The sequence below is a fragment of the Lathyrus oleraceus genome, chromosome 6 (genome assembly GCF_024323335.1).
Source record: "Lathyrus oleraceus cultivar Zhongwan6 chromosome 6, CAAS_Psat_ZW6_1.0, whole genome shotgun sequence".
Lineage (NCBI taxonomy): Eukaryota > Viridiplantae > Streptophyta > Magnoliopsida > Fabales > Fabaceae > Lathyrus > Lathyrus oleraceus.
The window spans coordinates 31,292,175-31,315,189 of NC_066584.1; positions in this window are offsets into that span (position 1 = coordinate 31,292,175).

The following is a 23,015-nucleotide window of genomic DNA, read 5'->3' on the forward strand; positions in this document are numbered from 1 at the left end:
CTTCTTCAGATTTCGAATACACCAAAATGTCATCAATAAACACCACAACAAACTTGTCTAGGTACGGATGGAAAATCCTATTCATATACTCCATAAATACTCCAGGCGCATTAGTCACACCAAAAGGCATTACAGAATACTCATAATGTCCATACCTTGTTCTGAAAGCAGTCTTCTGAATATCCTCAGTTTTCACACGTATCTGATGATATCCCGATCTCAAATCTATCTTGCTAAACACACTCGCACCAACCAACTGATCCATCAAATCATCAATCCTCGGCAAAGGATACCGATTCTTGATCGTCACTTTATTCAGTTGCCTGTAGTCCACACACAACCTCATAGTACCTTCTTTCTTCTTAACCAATAACACTGGTGCACCCCACGGTGACACACTCGGACGAATAAATTTCTTATCCAACAGATCTTCCAGCTGACTCTTCAATTCAGCTAACTCAACAGCAGACATACGGTACGGAGCCATCGATATCGGTCTAGTACCAGGTACCAAATCAATCGAGAATTCAACTTCACGCTCTGGCGGCAATTCATTCACTTCTTCAGGAAACACATCAGGAAAATCACACACCACGGCTAGATCGCCAATCACCAGTTTATCTTTAGCCTCCAAAGTCGCTAACAGCATAAACAACTCTGCCCCACCTGCTACTTCCTCATTCACCTGCCTTGCTGATAGAAACAAATCCTTACCTTCCTCAATCTCAGGAAATATCACAGTCTTATCAAAACAGTTGATAGAAACTCGGTTAAACACCAACCAGTTCATACCCAAGATAACATCAATCTGCACTAATGGAAGACACACAAGGTCTATCCCAAAGTCTCTACCAAAAATACTCAAAGGACAATTCAAACAAACTGAAGTAGTAGTCACTGAACCCTTCGCAGGAGTATCAATCACCATACTTCCATGCATCTCAGATATCTCTAACTTAAGTTTCACAGCACAGTCCAAAGATATAAAGGAATGAGTAGCACCGGTGTCAATAATAGCTACAAGAGGAAAGCCATTAATATAACACGTACCTCGGATCAAACGATCGTCTGCAAAAGTCTCAGAACCCGATAAAGCAAAGACCTTGCCTCCCGACTGGTTCTCCTTCTTCGGCTTAGGACACTGTGGACTGATATGACCCACCTCTCCACAGTTGAAGCAAGTCAGAGCCTTCAACCGGCACTCTGCAGCCAAATGACCACCTTTACCACACTTGAAACACTTCTTCTCAGCACTGGTACACTCGTGGAAACGATGTCCCGCCTGACCACATCTGTAACACTTAGCAGGAGCACTAGAGTCTCCCCCACTAGGCCTCTTCATCCCACTCTGTCTCTGGAAACCTTTGCCAGCTGCATACGGTTTCCCACGATCATTCTGATTCTTGCCTCTCCTATCAACCCTCTGCTGATAGCTCTCCGCTCTGGCTTTGGAATCCTGTTCAAAAATCCTGCAACAGTCCACCAAATCAGAAAACACTCTAATCCGCTGATACCCAATAGCCTGCTTGATCTCAGGACGTAACCCGTTCTCAAACTTCACACATTTTGAAAATTCTCCAACAGCCTCATTATAGGGAGTGTAATACTTTGACAGCTCTGTGAACTTAGCAGCATACTCAGTAACAGACCTGTTACCCTGCTTCAATTCTAAGAACTCTATCTCTTTCTTTCCTCTGACATCCTCTGGAAAGTACTTCCTCAGGAATCTCTCTCTGAACACAGCCCAAGTGATCTCAGCATTCCCAGCGGTTTCCAACTCAGTGCGGGTAGCAACCCACCAATCATCAGCCTCTTCTGACAGCATATGCGTACCGAACCTGACCTTCTGGTTATCGGCACACTCAGTCACTCGGAAGATTCTCTCGATCTCCTTCAACCACTTCTGAGCGCCATCTGGATCGTATGCTCCCTTGAACATTGGAGGATTGTTCTTCTGGAACTCACTCAGTTGACGAGCAGCTCCCATTCCTACAACATTCGGGTTCCCTCCAAGTACTCCAGCTAGCATACCCAGAGCCTCAGCAATCGCAGCATCGTCTCTACCTCTTCCCGCCATCTCTATTCTGAAAACCCAACAAGCTAAAACAATAATTACTGATAGGGTTACACAACACCTATCCCGTACAGGGGAAACAGAATAATTACGACTCGACTCGACCGACTATGCTCTGATACCACTAATGTAACACCCTTCTAAAATACCCCAAATATTTAATTAAAATGACAACATATAAATCAGAGTAATCATGCAGTTAAGGGTGTCACACATTTTTTTCGCACCATTCGTCATACTATTTAGTCATGCTCATTATTTAACTCAAAACATAAAGTATTGCACAATACGCAGCGAATAGAGATCAAATCGATCATTCAAAACATGTAACATACTACATGTAAACTGGTTCAACAAACATCAACAACACAATTAAAAATGTTCCCTCCCGATGTTACATCTATCAGAGCATGACCCACTAAGGAGACTACACTAGACTCCAAGCATTAGCTTCTACTCAATCACTGCTCGTTACCTGAAAAATAGTTGTAAGGGTGAGTTCCTCAATCGATATAATAAGCATTATAGAATATAATGTCATGTTAAGTAATTTAGCACATTAATCACCCTAATCGTATCACACATTCAGTAACGGCACATCAACTCAAACATCATACGCAAGATCAACACAATTCATACTCATGCTCAATGCCAACACAACACACGTATAACATTGGAATACATCCATTCATATTATACACTACACATATATTATACAATGAGACTCCATGCATGCGGTACCGACTATTCGTGAACATATAGTTCAACTTCACCGACCAAATCCAGGTACGGCTACCAAGCTCACCAGTCCCACTCATTTGAGACCTAGTGACTCACATCACTAATTCCTCACCATGGGAATTAGCTACCACCCCAAGGGCCATGCTATGCACGCTAATTCACCTAGCATGCCAACATCAAAAACAGTCCAATTAACTAACATCACTAATTCCTCACCATGGGAATTAGCTACCACCATAAAGGCCACATTATGCAAGCTAATCACCTAGCAATGCAACATCACAACAATAATCCACAATGGACCGATGCTCACTCTCTAAGCCATAAAACAGTCCATTCACAACACATGCATAACATACACATTCACAACACATGTATCAACACATCATATCATGTCAAATAATTAAACACAGTATTAGCACACTCTACTAATACCTATACTGCTCAAAACAGCGGGAAATAATCCCTACTATATCACACACCGATATAGGCAACCATCAATTAGGCACACAACATTTTAATTAACAATTTTTCCACTCTGCAACAGTGTTAACCGGTTAACGCTCTGGGTTAACCGGTTAACGCAGCACAAACACGTTTCCTGCCCAAAACTTAACAGTGTTAACCGGTTAACGCCCTGGGTTAACCGGTTAACGCAGCACAAACAGCCATATCTCAGCATTCACAACAGTGTTAACCGGTTAACGCAGACAAAACAGCAATTTTACACAATACAACACAGTGTTAACCGGTTAACACCCTGGGTTAACCGGTTAACGCAAGACAGAAAACTGTTCCTGCGCTAACACAAGGCAGAATGCAGAATTCTCCGCATTTTCCGCCGTTGGAGGACTTCCGGACCTCCGATTCCAATTCCGTAAAAAGCTATACGTTCGGAAATTCACAACTAACCCAAACACAGATTCAATTACAGCCTAAACACAGTTTATCCAACATAATTTTCCAGCATTCATAATCCCAATTAGGGTCAATTCAACGGCTTATCACTACCCATTACATGCTAACCCATAATACCCATTAAACGACGATAAACCCCCTTACCTGAGTTAATCCGGCAATCTCTAAGCTCCAAGCTTTTCTCTTCTCCAACCTTTGCCCTTGCTCTTCCTCTTTGCCCTTTCTCCACTTTCCACTTTTCAGCCGCTTCTCTGTTTCACGTAAAACTCTTTTTTTTCCAAATGGGATTCTTTTTCCTTACTTCACACTTATATATTTTCCAATAATTATTATTCCAAAATAATAATAATAATAATCCAATAATTTCAATTATTTAACTAAATTAATAAATATAATATTAATTTAAATCAAATAATTATCTTATTTTTATTGGGGTGTTACAGTAGAGACCAATTCTTGATGGTTTCCATGTAATTTGGATTTAGGGATTTAGGATTCTTCCATCGGTTCGGTTGATTTGGCCAATCCAGTAACCACCTCCTGAATCTATCGTCACAGTCATATTCAGCGCATCCATGTGTATCTAGCGGTGATGGTTATCTAGGTTAGGTCGTCACGTCGCCGGCGGCGACGGTCTTTGGTCAATATGCAATGAGTCTGAGAGAGAGAGTTGGCGCGCGCGAGGGTTCAATTTAAACTCAGTGGGGAGGCATTGGGCTTAGCCTGGTAGGCCCAATGAATTACTTTCCAAACTCCACTTTTCACTACTACACCCCCATCTGTGAGGTATGGGCCTTGCGTATAGAATTCTGTTCTTGTGATTTTTTTGGCTCCTGTTTTTGGCCGGGCTTCAAACAACAGAGGCCCAAGCGGATTTTTGCCCATTGCACCTATCTGCTTGGTCAGGGTAGCGTGTGGGCCTACATCTGTGTTGGGCCCATTCTTAGTTTTGGGTCTGTTTGTGTGTGCCCCTATTCAATCAGCTGGGAACCCGAATGGATGAGAGCGACGGCTGTCAGACTTTCAGGGTACACAGGGATTGAATACCAAAGAACCGTAGAAATTTGCACTCTGCTGGGAAAATAATTAACAACGCCTGTCAGGATCGGCAAAGAAACAGTCTTGAAACAATGATTCGTCTGAAACGGAGAAAGTCGGCCTGATCACCAAAACAGAAACGTCGACCTGGATACCAAAATAAATGGTAACACAGGGATAACCATGGCCTGAGCGCCGCTCGTCAGTCTGAATACTGAGCCGAACCATGAGAATATTGATGTCGGTCTGAAAATCGGAAATTGGCCTGAACGCCACTTCGATCTGAACACCGGAAAATTGGCCTGAGTGCCATAAGTACATCGACCTGATCGTCGGAAACTTCTTCGATCTGAAAATCGGAAATTGGCCTGAACGCCACTTCGGTCTGAACACCGGAAAATTGGCCTGAGTGCCATAAGCATCGGCGAAGATGATAAAACAGTGATAAGTGATCCGGCACGCATGCCAAAGACCTATGCTGGGGATAACAATCGAAAGATTGACCAAAGAGTGCATGAGATATATTATCTATAGCCGTCAAAACGTAGATAATACACTCGCATGGAAGATTATCCATAACCGGGTTGCAGGTTGTTAGATGGATAGATCGACCGACATCATCCTGAAGAGAGCGAAAGCAAACTCGTTAAAGGATGGACATTCGATTCCGAACAAAGGAATACGAATCTTACTCAACTGGGGAGGACGACTTCGACCCAAGAGCGCATGAGATATATTATCTATAGCCGTCAAAACGTAGATAACATACTCGCATGGATGATTATCCATAACCGGGTTGGTTGTTAAATGGATAGATCGACCGACATCATCCTGAAGAGAGCGAAAGCAAACTTGTTAAAGGATGGACATTCGATTCCACAAGGAATACGAATCTTACTCAACTGGGGAGGACGACTTCGACCCAAGAGCGCATGAGATATATTATCTATAGCCGTCAAAACGTAGATAACATACTCGCATGGAAGATTATCCATAACCGGGTTGGTCGTTAAAGGATAAATCGACCGACATCATCCTGAAGAGAGCGAAATCAAACTTGTTAAAGGATGGACATTCGATTCCGAACAAAGGAATACGAATCTTACTCAACTGGGGAGGACGACTTCGACCTAAGAGCGCATGAGATATATTATCTATAGCCGTCAAAACGTAGATAACATACTCGCATGGAAGATTATCCATAACCGGGTTGGAGGTTGTTAAATGGATAAACGACCGAAAAGAAAGGCATCAGGGTACCAGGACTAGGTATGCAAAAGATGACCAATCAAAAAGGGATAAAGTTGCTAACTCGGAGCAAATACCCAAAGGCAGGGGAAGACCCAATGGGGACAACACTGCTTGATCAAGGCAAGTATCCAGAGGGGAAAAGAATATCAATACCGCAAAGAGGGGATTACATCTACCGGTTTGTAGGTAGAAAACCACAGAAAAGTAACCAGTCATCAATAGGATGAGCACAAAGGGTTAACTCTGCTAGGGAAGGAAAGTGGGATTTTACAACTACCAGCTAGTAGGTAGAAAACCACAAAGATAGGACTTACAACTACCGGTTTGTAGGTAGAGGCCAACACAATCTGTTGAGGATAAGATGAATGAGTGCCGGTTAGTGAGTCACTATTCATTTATGCCCCAGGGAGGCACAAGAGACAGTTACAAGGAAGCCAATTTAGGATCGATCCAAAAAGGCAAACTGAATCAAGACTCATCCTAATGAGGAAAGAACTCAATAGGGAAAACCCATCCCGCTATGTGTAGGGAGGGAACGGAAACAACCGTCATCCACGAGGATGTATCTCAGTGGGGAAATGGTAGGAAAGGATAGACACTTTCTGCTTAAGGGGTTGGCTTTACATGGAGAGATCAGACACACCCATATCTGCTAGGGAGGATCTACTGGAGAGATTTGTATCAACAAATAGCAGGAGACAACCATCAACAGATACACGGTAACAGCTGCATCGTGAGTATCCGAATGCTATGATTATGCATGTATGTATTATACCTAAAAATGTATGATGAATGCTGACGAACAGACATGCTCAACACACAGGTCCGGGAATCAACCACCCGGAGAGAAAACCAAAGTCACCAGAGAGCCAAGAAAATCCACTGGAGACTTGGACAATAGGGAACAATCATCATCCTGCAGGGGAGGAAGGCCACCAGAGGCTTCCGGAGGGATCGTCGGTCACAACTGGAGAAAAGAGTTCAACCTACAGGCGGGCGCGCCATAACAACTCGTGCTTGAGATCAGAGATACCAAGGAGCAACCAGATCTCTGATGAGGATAGATAGGCATTGATAAGGCTCATCATGCCAATAACTCCGCTGAGGAATCTATCTGAGGGACATGATGGAGTACTGGGATGTCAATTTGCAAAATACTGAATCTTCCAAAGACAAGCACCTACGCCGGGGGAAAGAGGAAGACTGCTCTGCTGGAGAGAGGAAAGTTGAAGTCTTCAATAAATGCTCTGCCTAGGACTGCCCCACAAAAAGTGTCCAAACAGCAAACTTGTTAGGGATGCCCCACACTAGGGCTCAAACAGCACTCTACTGGGGATGCCCCACTATAGGTGCTAATAGGGACTTGGAAGAAAAACTGCACTGCCGGGGACATGAAAATGAACAACTTCAACCAACACTGCACTGAGCAACCTCGCTGAAGAGAAACCATGAAAAGGTTCTCCAGGAAAAAGATACAGTTATGCTCGAGATACGAACAATTGTCTTACCTGTTGGTAATCATACCGCCCTTGGGAGAGCACTGCGGATCTCCTAAGTATCCTTCCATTATCGTGAATGTTCACTTTGTTTAAGAACAATTTTTTTTTGAAAAATTTGTTTATTTTGAAAACAATGATACTTTATCAATTAAAAACATGCAAAACATTTGTTGAGTCGAAACAAATAAGAGTGCAAATAATTGGATAAAAGCTCAAATTGATGTGATGGAATGGTAGTCTGCAAAGGGCGAGACTCCATAGAACTGTACAAGTTTGAAATCGGTGATATATATTGGAGAGGGCTACATTGAACATAATGACCTTTCCTCTACCATTCCGAATTTTCGATGTATTCGGAGCTTCAGTCGACGACGAATTGAGAATCCCTGACGGATGACAGATATAGAGCACAGTCTTGTCAAGATGCAGTTACTTGCCAAATCCCTAATTTTTGCCTAGATTGCCCCAGTGTGAGGTGATCAATCCAGCGGGATGCAAATTCTTTTTCAATGTCTCTAACTTTTGCCTGGATCGCCCTTTCGGGTCTTCAATCCACCGAGACGCTCCTTTTTGCCTAAGTCGCCCTTTGGGGTGTTCGACTTAGCGAGCTATTCTGCTTTTTTGTTTTAGGCGAAGTATTTCTTGACTGCATCGGAATTCACAGGACGAGTGAACTTCTCCATCCATTGTTGTAAGTGTCAAAACATTGCCTGAAAAGGCTCTCTTGACAACATATGGACATTCATAGCTTGGGGTTCACTTGCCCCTGGAATTGGGCACGAAAGACAAGACTTTCTCGAGCACAAGGTCACCTTCTCAGAATACACGAGGCTTGACCTTCTTACCGAATGCTTTTTCACTCTCTGCTGATATGACTGACCATGACACATGGCGGTTGATCTCTTCCTTTCGATTGGATTCACCTGGTCGTAGTGACTCTGAATCCATTCAGCATCAGTCAACTTGGGACTTTGAGGGTGCTATTTTTTCTTTTGTTTCTTTCTTTTTCTTTCTTTTGATTTGGGTTTCTTTTGATTTTGCACCCTCCTCTTTCTTCTTTTTTTTTCTTTTTTTTTTCCTTTTTTTTCTTCTCTTTTTTTTTTGATGCCCCAGTTGGCTGTTCTGCTGATTCTCGAGATGCAGCTGAGTGATCTTCTTTTCTTGCTCAAGAAGTCGGGAAATACCGTCAGGAATCCCTTCAACATCATCTTCGTCCGCTTCGAATACAGGGAATTCAAAATTGGGAGATGACGTCCGATCATTATGTTCAATGGGTTTAAGAAACAACCTGCATAATGATTTAGAGATGAAAAGCTTTTTGAAAAACAAACAAGACAATCATTATGCAGATGAAAAGATTGCTTTTGCTTTTATTCTTGTTTTTAGGGTTTTTTGTGATCACCAATTTCATGCAAAAAGCGAAAAGGGAAAACAAATGGAAAAACAAATGTTTAACATGAATTTATTTGAATGAAAATATCATTGCACAAAATGTTGCCAACAATGTCATCACTTCTCCTTTTGGCATGGGAGAAGGGTTTTTAAACAAAGTGATTATTACTCTGACTTATGAACAACTGTAGGAAAGCCCACAGTGACCCAATTGTGATAGATCCCACCGGGGATGACAACTGTCAGTATCTCTTGCATCAGTAGCTTCTGCTTTTGAACAACCCTCTTTGTTGAAAAGTCGGCGCCGACCCAGGACTTGTTATCTTCAAGCTTGATTAACACGGGGACCCAAGTCTTCAAAATTCAGAATACCTGACCTCACGAGGTCTTGAACCTTCATCTTCAACTGAAAGCAACTATCCACGTCATGACCAGGAGCACCCGAATGATACACACAATGCTGCTCAGGCCTATACCACCACCGAGGGTTGATGGGTATGGCCGGCGGGTCTCTGGGAGTAATCAAGTTCCGCTCTATCAAAGAGGGATACAACTCTGAGTACGACATAGGGATCGGGTCAAAAATGATCCTCTTCCTCTCATTACCCATATTGGCTTGATCATCATAGGGAGGCTGGTAAGCCTGCTGTTGAGGACAATGTTGCTGATGTTGATACTGCTGAGTTGGTCTTCTCTGTTGCTGTGGAGTTTGAGTTGCTGGGATAGTCACAGCAGCGACCTGACGATATGGTCCTCTGTTCGCACTCCTTCGACGGTGCACAACATTTGTTTCACTCTCTCCCCTTCTGGGTGCTCTAGAGAATGACTTCTTAGAACTTGAAGAGTTTGAAGAGTCGGGATCTTGAATCTTTCCGGCTTTGATAAGGCTTTCAGTCCTTTCCCCACAGACGACAACATCAGAAAAGCTACTGAACGGGCAGCTTCCCATGCGATCCATGAACACTCCTTGCAAGGTTCCAATGAACATGTCAGTCAGCTCTCTCTCCAGCATAGGAGGTTGCACTCTAGCGGCTAGCTCACGTCACCTCTGGGCATACTCTTTGAAGCTCTCCTTGGATTTCTGACACAAACTCTGCAATTGGGTTCGGCTCGGCGCCATGTCCATGTTGTGCTTGTATTGCCTCAGAAAGGCCTCACCCAGCTCTTTCCAGCTTCTGACTGATTCTTGTTTCAGGTTCATGTACCAGTCCAAAGATGCCCCGGATAGACTATCTTGGAAAAAGTACATCCACATCTTCTCATCGTCAGTGTAAGCAGAGATCTTCCTGAAGTAGGCCTGCACATGGGTGCGAGGACAAGAGGTGCCATTATATTTGTCAAAAGACGGCGCTTTGAACTTGTAGGGGATCTTCAACCCTTCCACCAGACCCATGTCGGTCACGTCAAACCCAAGGGAGTTCCGACATTCCATGACTCGGATTTTCTCAGCAAGATCATCCACTTTTCTATCCCTCTCTTCGGTTCTCACAACGTCATCGTCCTCACTGAGGAGAGTAAACATGTCCTCTTGTCTGTCAACAATCAGAGCAGGATGACGAATGGGAGCCCGGGTAGCTCTGGCATTGACCTCTGCAGCAAGAGGTTGTCCATTGATTCTGATGCCCCTCAACTCATCACCCACATCATAGTCACTGGCGGGAGCGGCAGCAGCAGCATTATCATTCACAGGAACACCCACTGGTGAAGCACGGTTGGCAGTTGGAATCACAGCTTCCTGTCTCTGGGCTAAGGCACGCAGCTCCTCTTGCCCCTGAACAACCCCTTGCATCATGCTCATGAATTGGGCCATGTTTGCCCTCATCTCAGCTAGCTCAGCTTGAACCTGGTCCATACTTCTTTGCTGATTCAATCTGGTTGCGGTGCGGACGATGATCAACAATCCTGTCTCAGTCAAAACCCAAAGTGAGAAGTCGTGTCCCCAAACATGTCTGCAATGCAAGGATGATATGTGCATGATATGTGTATGATGCGGATGCTATTTTATCATGAATGATCCTGAAAAGGATATGCGTATGCGAGTTAACTTTTTTCATGCATTATTATTTTTTTTGGAAAATAAACATGCTATGATGCAAATGATGGAGCAAAGACTGGCAGGCTGTGCATCTCAGATCACCGGATCGGAGCTTTGGCTTGAACTCGGAGTCGCAATTCATCTGAAACCCAAGGTCAATCTGATCAACTGGCATTTGAACCCATTCTGAGGAGCCAAAACACTATCTGAGCGAGTACCCTCAAATTCAGCCCAGGGATCCGAAATAAACGGAACCCTCTGATCAATACCAGGGTCGAACCTCCGGCGCCCAGAAACAAATGTCCAGAATTCATAGTCACCAACAGTACCGGGAGTCACCAACTGTACCTGTTAAAATGATCAATCCCTCCCCACTCACGGGTGTCATCTAGGCCAGGGTAAGGTCGAGAGAAACGCAGCATAAATAACCTTTCGCAGAATATCATCCTGTGCACACCCGATGTATGCACCGATAATATCCCACCAGGGTATGAACTGCTCGTGATATCAATGTTCCGCTAAGTGGCGCATACCACCCGCTTCCCATGAATCACTCTATTCCTAGGTTTCCTAGATTTCACTCATGGCCTGGGTATTGGGCCTTTTACCTCGAGTGACTCCCACCCCAACAGAGAGAAACAGCACAGCCAGCAATGAATATGAATGAATGCAAACATTAATGCAAACAATAAATGCAAACAATAAACAATGAATGCAATAAATAACACAGCAAAAAGCAACCGAAGCCCTAACCTAGAGAGCGCTAGGAGAGACTCGCTTAGGGAAGATGGACCAGCAAGAGGTCAACTTCTCTATATTCTCCCCAACAGAGTCGCCAGCTGTCGTATTACGCGAAAAACCGGCGGGAAACAAGAACAACAGAGCCGCCACCGTGCGTTATTTATCCCAAAAGAGGGAAAGGAAACACTCAGAGTAAACCTGGAAAAAGCATGGTCTCGCGACCAAAGAGAATGGGATCGGGAGTCGGTTATGCGAAGGGAAGGTATTAGCACCCCTACGCATCCGTCGTACTCGACGGGATCCACGCACAATAGGAAGGAAAATGGTTGCTAAAACACCGCTCAAAATAATCATCCACACAGGCTGAAAGAGACACAAGGAAACAAACAAGACTGACTCGGCAGGACATCGTATCCTGGGCCTACTTAGTCTATCAGGCATAGACATCAGAGTCGAAGTAGTTCGGATCGGGGAAACGACACATGCTCGCTAGGATGTCGCATCCTATGCATACGTATCTCCTTGGACGAAGGAGAATCAGAGCATTCGTAGCTCGGCTAACACACACACAAACAAACACAGGCAAAGGCAAACGTGGAGCCTGAATGCCAATCACTGGACTTACATCGGCATCCGAACCAAAACACATACAAGAAGGCAAACGTGGAGCCCGAATGCCAATCAATGGACTTACATCAGCATCCAAATCAAACACACACAGGAAACCAACTGCCAATCGCTGGACTTACGTCGGACTCCAACCAGAAAAGGAGAAACAACTCACACAAACAAAACAAAAGGGCGCCGGAGAGATCAACTCATCTCCTGCCTACGTACCTCATCTGGTATGAGGATCAGGGCGACGTAGTTCCCCTACGAAGGGACACAGGACTAGCCTAACCAGATAACAGAGGGAGACACAACTAGGGAGACTACGACTCGAGCCTAGATGTTATCATGCAAATCATCCCTAAGTTAAGGTTTCTAGCTAACTTGCACAGGAAGCAAGCCTATCCTATACATGACTTACACAGGAAGTAAGCCACACCTAACCTAACTTGCACAGGAAGCAAGCTAAACTAAACCTAACTTGCACAGGAAGCAAGTCAAACAAACACACAAGCACAAGTAGCACACACTATACACAAGCAATAGGCTCATACAAGGTTAGGTTTTAGTCGAGGGGTCATATCAACCTCAACAAACAAACCTCTGTAACTGGGTAAAGCTAGCTCTTAACCTTGCCATTGAGGGGCTAAGGTGAAGCAGATGAAAGGTGAGTGAAGATAAGACTTCACAGCTCTTATCCCTGGCCTGGGAGAGCTGAAGACAAGAATGTGTGGGTTCAGAAAGGGGGAACCCTTCTACACATTTAAAACTGACTCAACTGTACAATTGTACAAGATCTTGGGTTTGTATCTGCAATGCATCAACACAGTGGTGTGAGCAAAGCAGATGACACACAGAATAGAAGGGGATAGATTGCATATCCCTTGGGTTCTGCCAATTTCCTCTTCACTTAGGAGGTCTTTGACTCTATACAAGGACAAATGTAAACAGTCACAAACATTGCCTCTTAAGGAGGACTTCAGATAGTTGCCTGGCCAAGTAACAGGCCAGGTCTTCCAGACTACATGAAGTAAAGAAGTTATACCTCAATGCAAATTGCTATTAAGCAAAGCAAAGCAAAGTTCTTAAAGAACTATAAGCAGCTAAAGGTACCTGAAACCAGTCAGACAACATCAGTATACAATTCAAAGTTAACTCAAAATGGGATAGAGATCAACAGTCAACACAGTCAGTTAAATGTGAAATGCACAAGGCTCAAAGCATGTGAGCCAAGCAACCTACAAAACAAACAAGTTAATCATGACAATCAAGCAAGCTCAATCAATTTGTATTGATCTCTTTGGGTATTTGTTGCTTAACCTGAAACAACAAACTTAAACATGAGCAACATGACCACTAGGACAAGCCTAGGGTCAAAAAGAGATAAAAAAGTCAAAACAGCAAATGACAAGTGTCCAAAATCAAATTCAAACAATCAAGAAACAAACTCAATTGGTTTCATGTTCATATCAATCAATCATCATCATTTCATAAGCAAATTAGGTCAAAGCAAGGCATATGGAAGCTCAAAGAAGTCAACAGAAATATGCAACTCAAATCCAATCACAAACAATTCAAAAAAATCTCAAATAATTCATGATCAAACATCATCCATAACATGATAAGCACACCAAATTTCAGCTCAATTGGATCATGGGAAGTAGGGAAATGAAAATCAGAAAGGCAGGGCGAGTTCAAAAATGCTCAAAGAAGTCAACCAAACATGCACCAACTTCAATAAATCATAAATCAGTGACAACATATGAGAAATGAATGGGATTAAAACCATGATAAACCTTAAGATGTCTACTAAACACATGTCAAATTTCATGTCCATCCAATAATGTATGAGAATTTCACAAATCAAATGAGAACAAGTGTCACAAAAGTCAACAATTTGGACAAACAGGGGAGAAATTATCAAAAAATTAGGAAATACCATCAATAATTCCAGAAAAATTCACACACATTCTCAACATCCATAAGCATGTTCATGCAAAAAATCAGACCATTTTGAGTTCATTAGGCAAGGTAACTAAAATCATGAAGTTGGACATCAATGGTGTGACACAAATTGTCACACCCTAATTCAAAAAATCATAACTCACAAACCAGCAATGATAAATTCACAAACTCTACACCAAAATCACCATGAATGTGTCTAGTTTAAGCATACAAAATTTCAAAGGCATTGGATAATGTATCATCATTTCACAATTGATTTGGTAAGACATGCACAAAATGAACACATATGACAAACCCTAGCACATTTTAAGACCCCTACATGCAAAAAATCTGGAAAAATCATGATAAAAAACTAGAGATCATGTAGAGCATTTTGCAAAAAGTCCCATGAATTTTGGATAGATAATGAGTGCTCTATGATTTTTGTAAGTTGGCCATGGCAAATGAAATAAAATTGCAAAAATAATATGAATTAACTAAATAATAAAACGAAAATGGCAAAGTGGTAAATATCTCGTCCCTTAAGTGAAACGCTGCATTTCACTTAAGGGAATGAAGCAATCTGATTGGCCATGGCTTAATGGAACAGTGCTTCCATGCACAGCAACACACAAACGCGACTGAACAAAAAATCTGGGCCAGGTTTAGGGTTTGTTCATGCTACAGTGACACGATCATCCATGGTGAAGAACAAAAATCCCAGAAATGGGAATTAACCACACTAAACAACTCATCTAATCATGTACCAGCACAATCCAACCTTAATTTCTATCAAATCGTGCTACACAGTATGAATCATTCAAAAACAAATTTGACTATCAAACTTTAGATCCATGTAACTCACTCATTATGCAACCATTTTACACGATTTAAGTTTCATTGTAACCAGCAAAGCAAGCTCTACACAAAGCATAGCAACATTTTGAGAATGGAGGGATTTGAAAATTTACCAAATTGGAAGCACAGTGATGATTCAGATATTGTTTGGCTGTATGCACTCAAAACAGATGCTCCTAGTGGTTCCAAATGATGAATGGATGAAGGGTTTTGGCTCAGCAATGTTGGAAATAGCTCAAATCGAAGGCTGCCATGGATGGAGCTTGGAAGTAACAGTGCTGTTCCCTTGCTTACAGTTGAGAAATAATGCTCACAAATGCTTCCACAATGATGGTGGATTATGAAACAACCAAACCTAGCTCGTGTTCTTTGAATATTTTTCAGAAAAGTTTCAAAATGAAGAAATGAGAATTTGAGAGAAATTGATATTTTGATCTGGTTTTTGTGAAAGTGGCTAGGGCTTCTGCAGATTGGAAAATGGAATATATATGTCTGTTTAGCATTGTTAATCATGATTAATTGAAATGGTAATTGGAAATTTGGTTAATGAGGTGTTTTTGCCATTTTGCTAAAATCCAAGCCAAATTACATGGGGTGTATGAATGTGCACGAATTTGGGCTTTGGGCAATCTCTAAATGTGATTTCAGAACCATTCCAATTGGCACAAAGTGTTGAAAATGCTTAAATTGAAAGTCCATTTTTTCACTTCACTTAATTTAATTCATGCTACTTTGAAAATGGCCATTTTGATTGGTAAACTTTTGATGAATTATGATGAAAATTTTGGAAAGAGGGCATCAAATAGGACTTGTAGCAAAAAACCCCACCCAATTTGGCCAAATGGTTTGGAAGATATGCCACTTTGAAGTTCAAAAAATTCTGAAAATGATTTGATCATAACTTGCCAACCTTACATGGGAATTGAGTGTTATTGGACTTTTTGGAAACGCAAGAACAAGATATTCAACTTTCATGTTGGACAAAAATTCATTTGAAGCTTGTATGATGATGTAAAGTTGAGGAGAAAAACTTTCTATTTTTGGCAAATTCCAATTATAGGTCAACTTTCTATTTTTGGAAATTTCTTGTTTGACTTCAAATTCTTCAATGTGGATGCTTGACATGTTATATGAGGCTTATATGGACATGAATGAGGCCTCTCAGACCAATTCCCACCATCCAATTACTGATTAAATGCACAGTTGACCAACAGTTGACTTTCTAGGGTTTCTGGTAGACTGCACACTAACTGATGACTTCTGAGCAATCAAACCTTGACCAAATCACTTCAAAAGGACCCCTAGGTCATGTGAACATGTTGAACCAACCCTAGGGCCTTGTCTCAATGGAGATTGCACTGGCTTGCTTGACTGACTGATCTCCTGACCAGTTTGACCTAATTCTTCTGAATGGCTTGCACTTGGGCAAAAGGGACAATGCAATGTTATGCAGTGGACCATGTTAATGCTATGACCTAATATGAGAATGTATGTACAAAAGGTAGGTGCAAATTTGAGGTGCTACAGTGTGCATTTAGTCATTAGAGATAGATGAACATTTAGTTAATTAAGTTTTTTAGTGTAATTAGGAATAATTGGAATTAGGGGTTTAGACTTTAACTAGGATTTAGAATATTAGATTAATTAGGACAATATTAGATAGGTTGATAATTGACAATTAATTTTGATTTTTAGCATATTAGGATTTTAATTGGTTTTTTTGAGATTTAATTAGAGTTTTAATTAGGATGTTTGATTAGATTCTAAAAAAAATAAAAAAAAATTAACACTTGACTAAACTTAGAAACATACCATTCAACATTAGGGTTTAATCAACTTTAGGCCATGAATAAAATTAGACATATTTCAGGAAATGACTATTTTACCCTTTTAGGCTTATTTTGTTATTTTTGTGTTAAAATTGCATGCTCCCCTTAGGATTAGAATTCAATCAATTCCTAGGACTTAACATAGAATTTTAATCTTGATTTTGATCAACTTTTACATGCTCCCTTAAGATTTCTAATCTAACTTAGAATTTTCAATCAACTCCTAATGCATGATCTCTTAGGATAGTTCCTAACAATTGCTAATTTTAACTAGATCCAAAATTAGTTCCTCACAAAATTAAAACAAAACCCCCGATTAAATTGATCAAAAGAAATTTTGATCAATTAAATCCTTTGAACTTGTATAATCCCACAGTCTAAATTGAGTGACCAAAAGACCCTTGGTCACTTAATAAGACTTTTCTTCCAAGCTGTGGAGCTCAAGGCCTCAACTCAAGATCTTCAATCAAGGCATCCTCAGTCACACCAAGCAGCGGATTATACAAGACAAATCAAAGGTCAACACTTGGTAAATACAATTCAAATTGTACGAAACGAGCCTTAAGTAATGAGGAATGATGAGAGGGAGTCTCTCCTACCCTTGTCTAGAGCGATTTTGCGTATGGGGCGTGTGCCCCAAATATTCAAAGTGTTCGCCCTTATTCATAGACTTTAGTATGATACGAATCGATTAAACTACCAAGTCTTCTTCATACAAGTTCAATATCAACACAAGGATCAACGACAAAGGTTCTTCACCAACAACTTGTCAATCCAGAGAAGTATCATGCACTTCAAGTCTTAAGTAATGAGGAATGATGAGAGGGAGTCTCTCCTACCCTTGTCTATAGCGACTTTGCGTGTGGGGCATATGCCCCAAATATTCAAAGCGTTCGCCCTTATTCATAGACTTTAGTGTGATTCCAATCAATCCACTGTCAAGTCTCTTATCACTTCACTCTCTTACTTCATTCATCATTCTATTCAATTCAATTTCAATCATTCATTTCTTTTTCCTCCAATCAATTTCTTTTTAGCCCTAGTGGGCTGAACTACGATTGCTCTGATTTTCTTATTGCATAATGAGAATACGTAGGCACGAGGATGCGAATCCTTAGCGAGCATACTCATAATTATTCCTCCTTCCGCCTTAGGGAATCATCCATATCTTTCATTATCCATTATCTCCCTTCGATCGTAAATCGTTCACCCAGTGATATATTATTCCTTTGACATCGAGATACACGTTCTTTGGAATTCCATACACATCCTTTTAGGACGCCTAATGAAAAGTCAATGTTTGCACCTAGAGTTGTTTGGCTTGTACCCAAACATTTAATTCCTTCTTTTTTAGCCAACCATATAGTGATACCATGTCTTAGACCCCTCACTTGTGGTCCATGCCACCTTTCCCTCTATGGTACAAATTCCATTTCTCCTATGGATTCCAATATACCTTGACTTTTGGTTTCAAATTATACCTTTTCAGTCATTTATCACCAGATACCCTATTCTGTGACTTCGGTCACTTCACTCCATTCATTTCCATGATACCTTCATACTCTACCTTCATTCACTCCATGTGATATACCTATTCTTTGAGCTAAATACACTATACCTTTGTGCTCCATCTTGTACCCTTTTTTGTGAACCAAGAGCCGAGTTATTTGTCTTGTCAGACCTTGTAGCTTAGACAAACATCTCCTTACTCACTTTACATCCGTGTTTAGGCAACCCTTTCTTTTCGGTTATTCCAATACAGTGACACCATATCTTAGACCCCTCACTTGTTGGTTCATACCAGTTTTACTCTTGGGTTCACATTTTCACCCCTTGTTGGAGTTTAAATCATATCATCCTTTGGCTCAAACCATACCTTTCTATCACATTCCTTTTCACCTCCCACTTCTAGTTCCTTGAACTACGAAGCTCTGAATTCCCCATTGCACTATGAGGATACCTAGGCATGAGGGCCCCAATCCTCACCGAGCATTTTATCTATTTCTTTTTCTTTCCATTCTTTTGCGAGTAATCTTAGATATAACACCTATTCGAGCGAAAACAATCAAAACGGTTCCCATGGAGTGCCATGGATATTTGGGGTGCTAATAACTTCCCCTTGCATAACCGACTTCCTTACCCAGTATATCTCTTTCCCCCGGGTTTTATCGATGTTTTCCCTTCCCCTTGGGGATAAATAAAGTTTGATGGCGACTTTATTGTATGTTCGAGCGTGCGATACGTTCAGGTATATTTCCGCTAGCTTCAATAATCTTATGTGAAGAACCAAAAGAAGTCAGAGGTCAAGCAAGCACAAGTATACCTCAAAGAGTAAGACACGTGCCTACAAGGTTGCAAGAATGTGTGATTACATCATATAATATGATTGGTGATGAAGGTGAGCTGGTACACTGTATTTTCTATGCATATGTAGAACTAGTCAATGCAGCTGAGGCATTGAAGGACTCGAAGTGGGTGAAAGCAAAGAATGAGGAAATAAAGTCCATCGAAGACAATGACACCTGGTGACTTGTCGAATTGCCTCAAAACAAGAAGTCAATTGATGTGAAGTGGGTATACAAGGTGAAGTTGAATCCCGAAGATGGGGTAACTCGACACAAGGCAAGAGTTATGGCGACAAGATTTCTTTAGAAGGAAGGAATCGACTTCGACGAAGTTTATTCAGCTGTTGCTAGTGTAACACCTCAAAATTTGCCCTCCTCTCTTGGGACTAGCATAACATGTGGCATATCATTTTTAGGTCATTAGGCATTGCATATTGCATATCATGTGGTTACATTGTGCAAGTCATCCTCCTAAGTCTTGATCAGAAGATGAAGAGGTCATGGTGCAAGCTAGGGTTTCATTGGATTGGATCATTAACTGTCTGAGGGTTGTGGTCCAAATTAGGGTTTCTCAAGGAGATTGGTCTTGATCTTGGTTGAAATGATACATCATCATCATCATGGTTTTGTTATCATCCAGGAGATTCAGAAGATTGATCAGATACCTTGAGATTAGGGTTTTGACCAATGGTCAACCCTAATCAGTTGCATTGGGCCAATCAGGGCATAGCAAGGAGATGGGGTCTATGATGGATATGGGGATCATTTCATGATTGTATTGAGCTTATGGAGGCTAGGGTTTCATCCTTGAGCCATTTCATCAGAAGATTGAGGCTCAGATTGATCAGTGCATTGCCAAGTTCATCTATTAGTTGAAAAAGTCAACTGTGGTCAACTGTGCTTGATTTTATGGATTTGGAGGTGGGAGAGAGTTGGATACACTTCATTCATGTTGAAACAAGTTTAATTTGACATGTCAAAGCTCAAGAATGAAGAAAATAAAGTCAGGACAAAAATTGCCAAAAATGGAAAGTGACTTGTAATGGAAGTTTCCAAAAATGGAAAGTTTTTCACCACAAAATTACGTGTCCAAAAAAGCTTTAAATGAAAATTTGTCCAACATGAAAGTTGTAGATCTTTCTCTCACCTTTCCAAAAAAGTCCAAGAACTTGAAATTCCCATGTATGGTTGACAAGTTATGGTCCATTCATTTTCCAAAAATGCCTATAATCAAAGTGGCATAACTTTCACATGGAATGTCCAAAATGGATGATCTTTTTATGAGCAAACCCCATTTCACATGTACTTTCATGGTGTATGGTCCAAATTCATCAAAAAAAGGTCAATGCAAAAAGTCAAAATTCAAGTGGACTTAAGTGCATTTTTGGTGTGAATAGGTGATTTTAAGCAATACTTAGAATTTGGACATGAGACCAATGCCAACACACTCCAAATGCCAAATAGAAGTTGTTTGAGCTGTCATCTTGCTGTCACATGGCTTAATTAGGAATGGACCATTTTGCCCTTGCACTTAAAAATCACATTATGCTAATCCAACTCATTTTTGGTAATTATGATTAACAAAGTGATTAAGGATGGAGTATATATCATTAATTGTAACAGAATGTTAATCACAATTGCACATTCCAAGAAATCTAACAAACTTTCCCTCCATTTTCTCCCAAATTCTCCAAGAACCTCATCAACATTTTTCATCAAATCTTCATCAATTCTCAACCAAATTGGATAATTCTTTTTGATTCGTGCTCCATGGACCAAGATCTACAACTGTTTTGATATGCCATTGCCAAACACCTCAAGATTCATGACAGTCCAAAGCATGTTCATCCATGGAGTTTTGAGATTTCTTTCAATTGGAGCAATCTTGAGCTGAAGCACGAGTTCCATTCACCTTCCTCAACCTTAATCTACATCTGTTTTGGCAAATTACTCCTTAAAGCATCAAGATTAAGATCTGCCATCTCCAAGGTGCAAAAATTCGAAACTCTTCTTTGCTTAAATTATCATATGCGTTTTGAAGATCTTTGAATGTAGAACATCATGTTGTGCTTAGTTTTTGATTTGGTTGATTATTGAGAGAGATATCACGATTTTAGGTTTGATGTTCCTAACTCTTTTTGATCGATCCCGCTGCCATGGTTAGAATTAGGTTGAATGAGTTACGTATCCTTGATCTATGTTGGAAGACGATTCGTTTGACTATACGCTTGTTGATTTTGGTTGATGTTTGATGTTCTTCAAAATCTGGAAATTCTGAGTTTGTTTTGATGAAGAACATGAGTATGAACATGTGTTTGATCCACTTTCTTCCTTTTCTATTTTGAATTCGTGTTTCCCTCCAGCGCTAACCAATGAGCGCGCGCCATGGCATGTAAACAGAACGACGTCGTTTTGGCCAGTGGCATTAGTATTACAAAAATGCCACTGGCGTATTTAATTTATATTATTTCAATTTCTTTTTTTCATTTTTATTTCATTTGATTACATGATCTTACAAGATTCATATCTCACTCATTTTGCATCCAAATTTTGTGAAATTTTTTGCATTGTTCTCATGATGATGTGAAGAATTTAATTATGATTTTTGTGAAATTTTTGCACGTGTGGAAATTTAATTGGCCTAAGGTTTGATTGTATGTGTCACATTTGCATATGTTTTGCCAAATCCTTCATGAAATGATGATGCTTGCAAATAAATGGATGAAATTTTTTGTGCTTGTTCTAGACATGTTGATGGTGATTTTCATGTGTGGTTTGTGATTTTTGGGTACTTGATTATTGAGATATGATTTTTTGAATTAAGGTGTGACAATTTGTGTCACACCAAGCTAGGTCAATTTCATGATTTTATTTAAAATGCTTAGGGATGTTGATTTGAGCTGAAATTTTGTGTGGATGATCATTGATATGTCAAGATTACATGTGAATTTTGCTGGATTTATTGGTTGCATTTTCTAATTGATTGATAATTTTCTTCCCTGTGGGGTCATTTTGTGACTTTGTGTGACACATGTTGGTAATTCATTTGTGAAATTCTCATATTGTATTGGATGAAGATGAAATTTGGTGTGAGCATTGTAGACACATTATAGGACATTGTGGTTTTGATCCCATTCATTTCTTAATTGTTGTCACTGTTTTATGATTTATGGAATTTGATGCTTGTTTGGATGCCTTGTTTTGGCTTGTATAAATGTGTCTGGACTTCTTGATTTTCATTGACCTACTTCCTTTGGTCCAATTGAGCTGAAAATTGACATGCTATCCATTGAATGTGTCCTGTTTAGGTGTGAATTTTTATGGAATTAACTGAATTGTTTTGGTATGCTTTTGATTGAGATGGTTCTGTTTGGTCATTTGAAGTTGCAAATTGCATATTTGATGCTAAATTGTGCATGAAATGATAATGGTGATTGATATGAGCATGGGACCAATTGCATTTGCTTCTAATTTGGTTGAATGTGACTTTGGATAATTTTCACTTGCTGTTTAGGATTTTTTATCTCCTTTGGACCCTAGGCTTGGCCTAGTGGTCTAGTTTCTCACATTTGGTTTGGATTTTCAGGTTGAAATGCAAAAGGCATAAGGAGAACAATGCAAGTTGTAAATTGAGTTTGTTTGATGTTATAAACTAACATTGGTTTTGTGTTGTAGGGTTTGATGCTTGAGCTTGAGCTCATGGCTTGCACTTATGTGCATTAACTTGTGTTGTCTGTATAG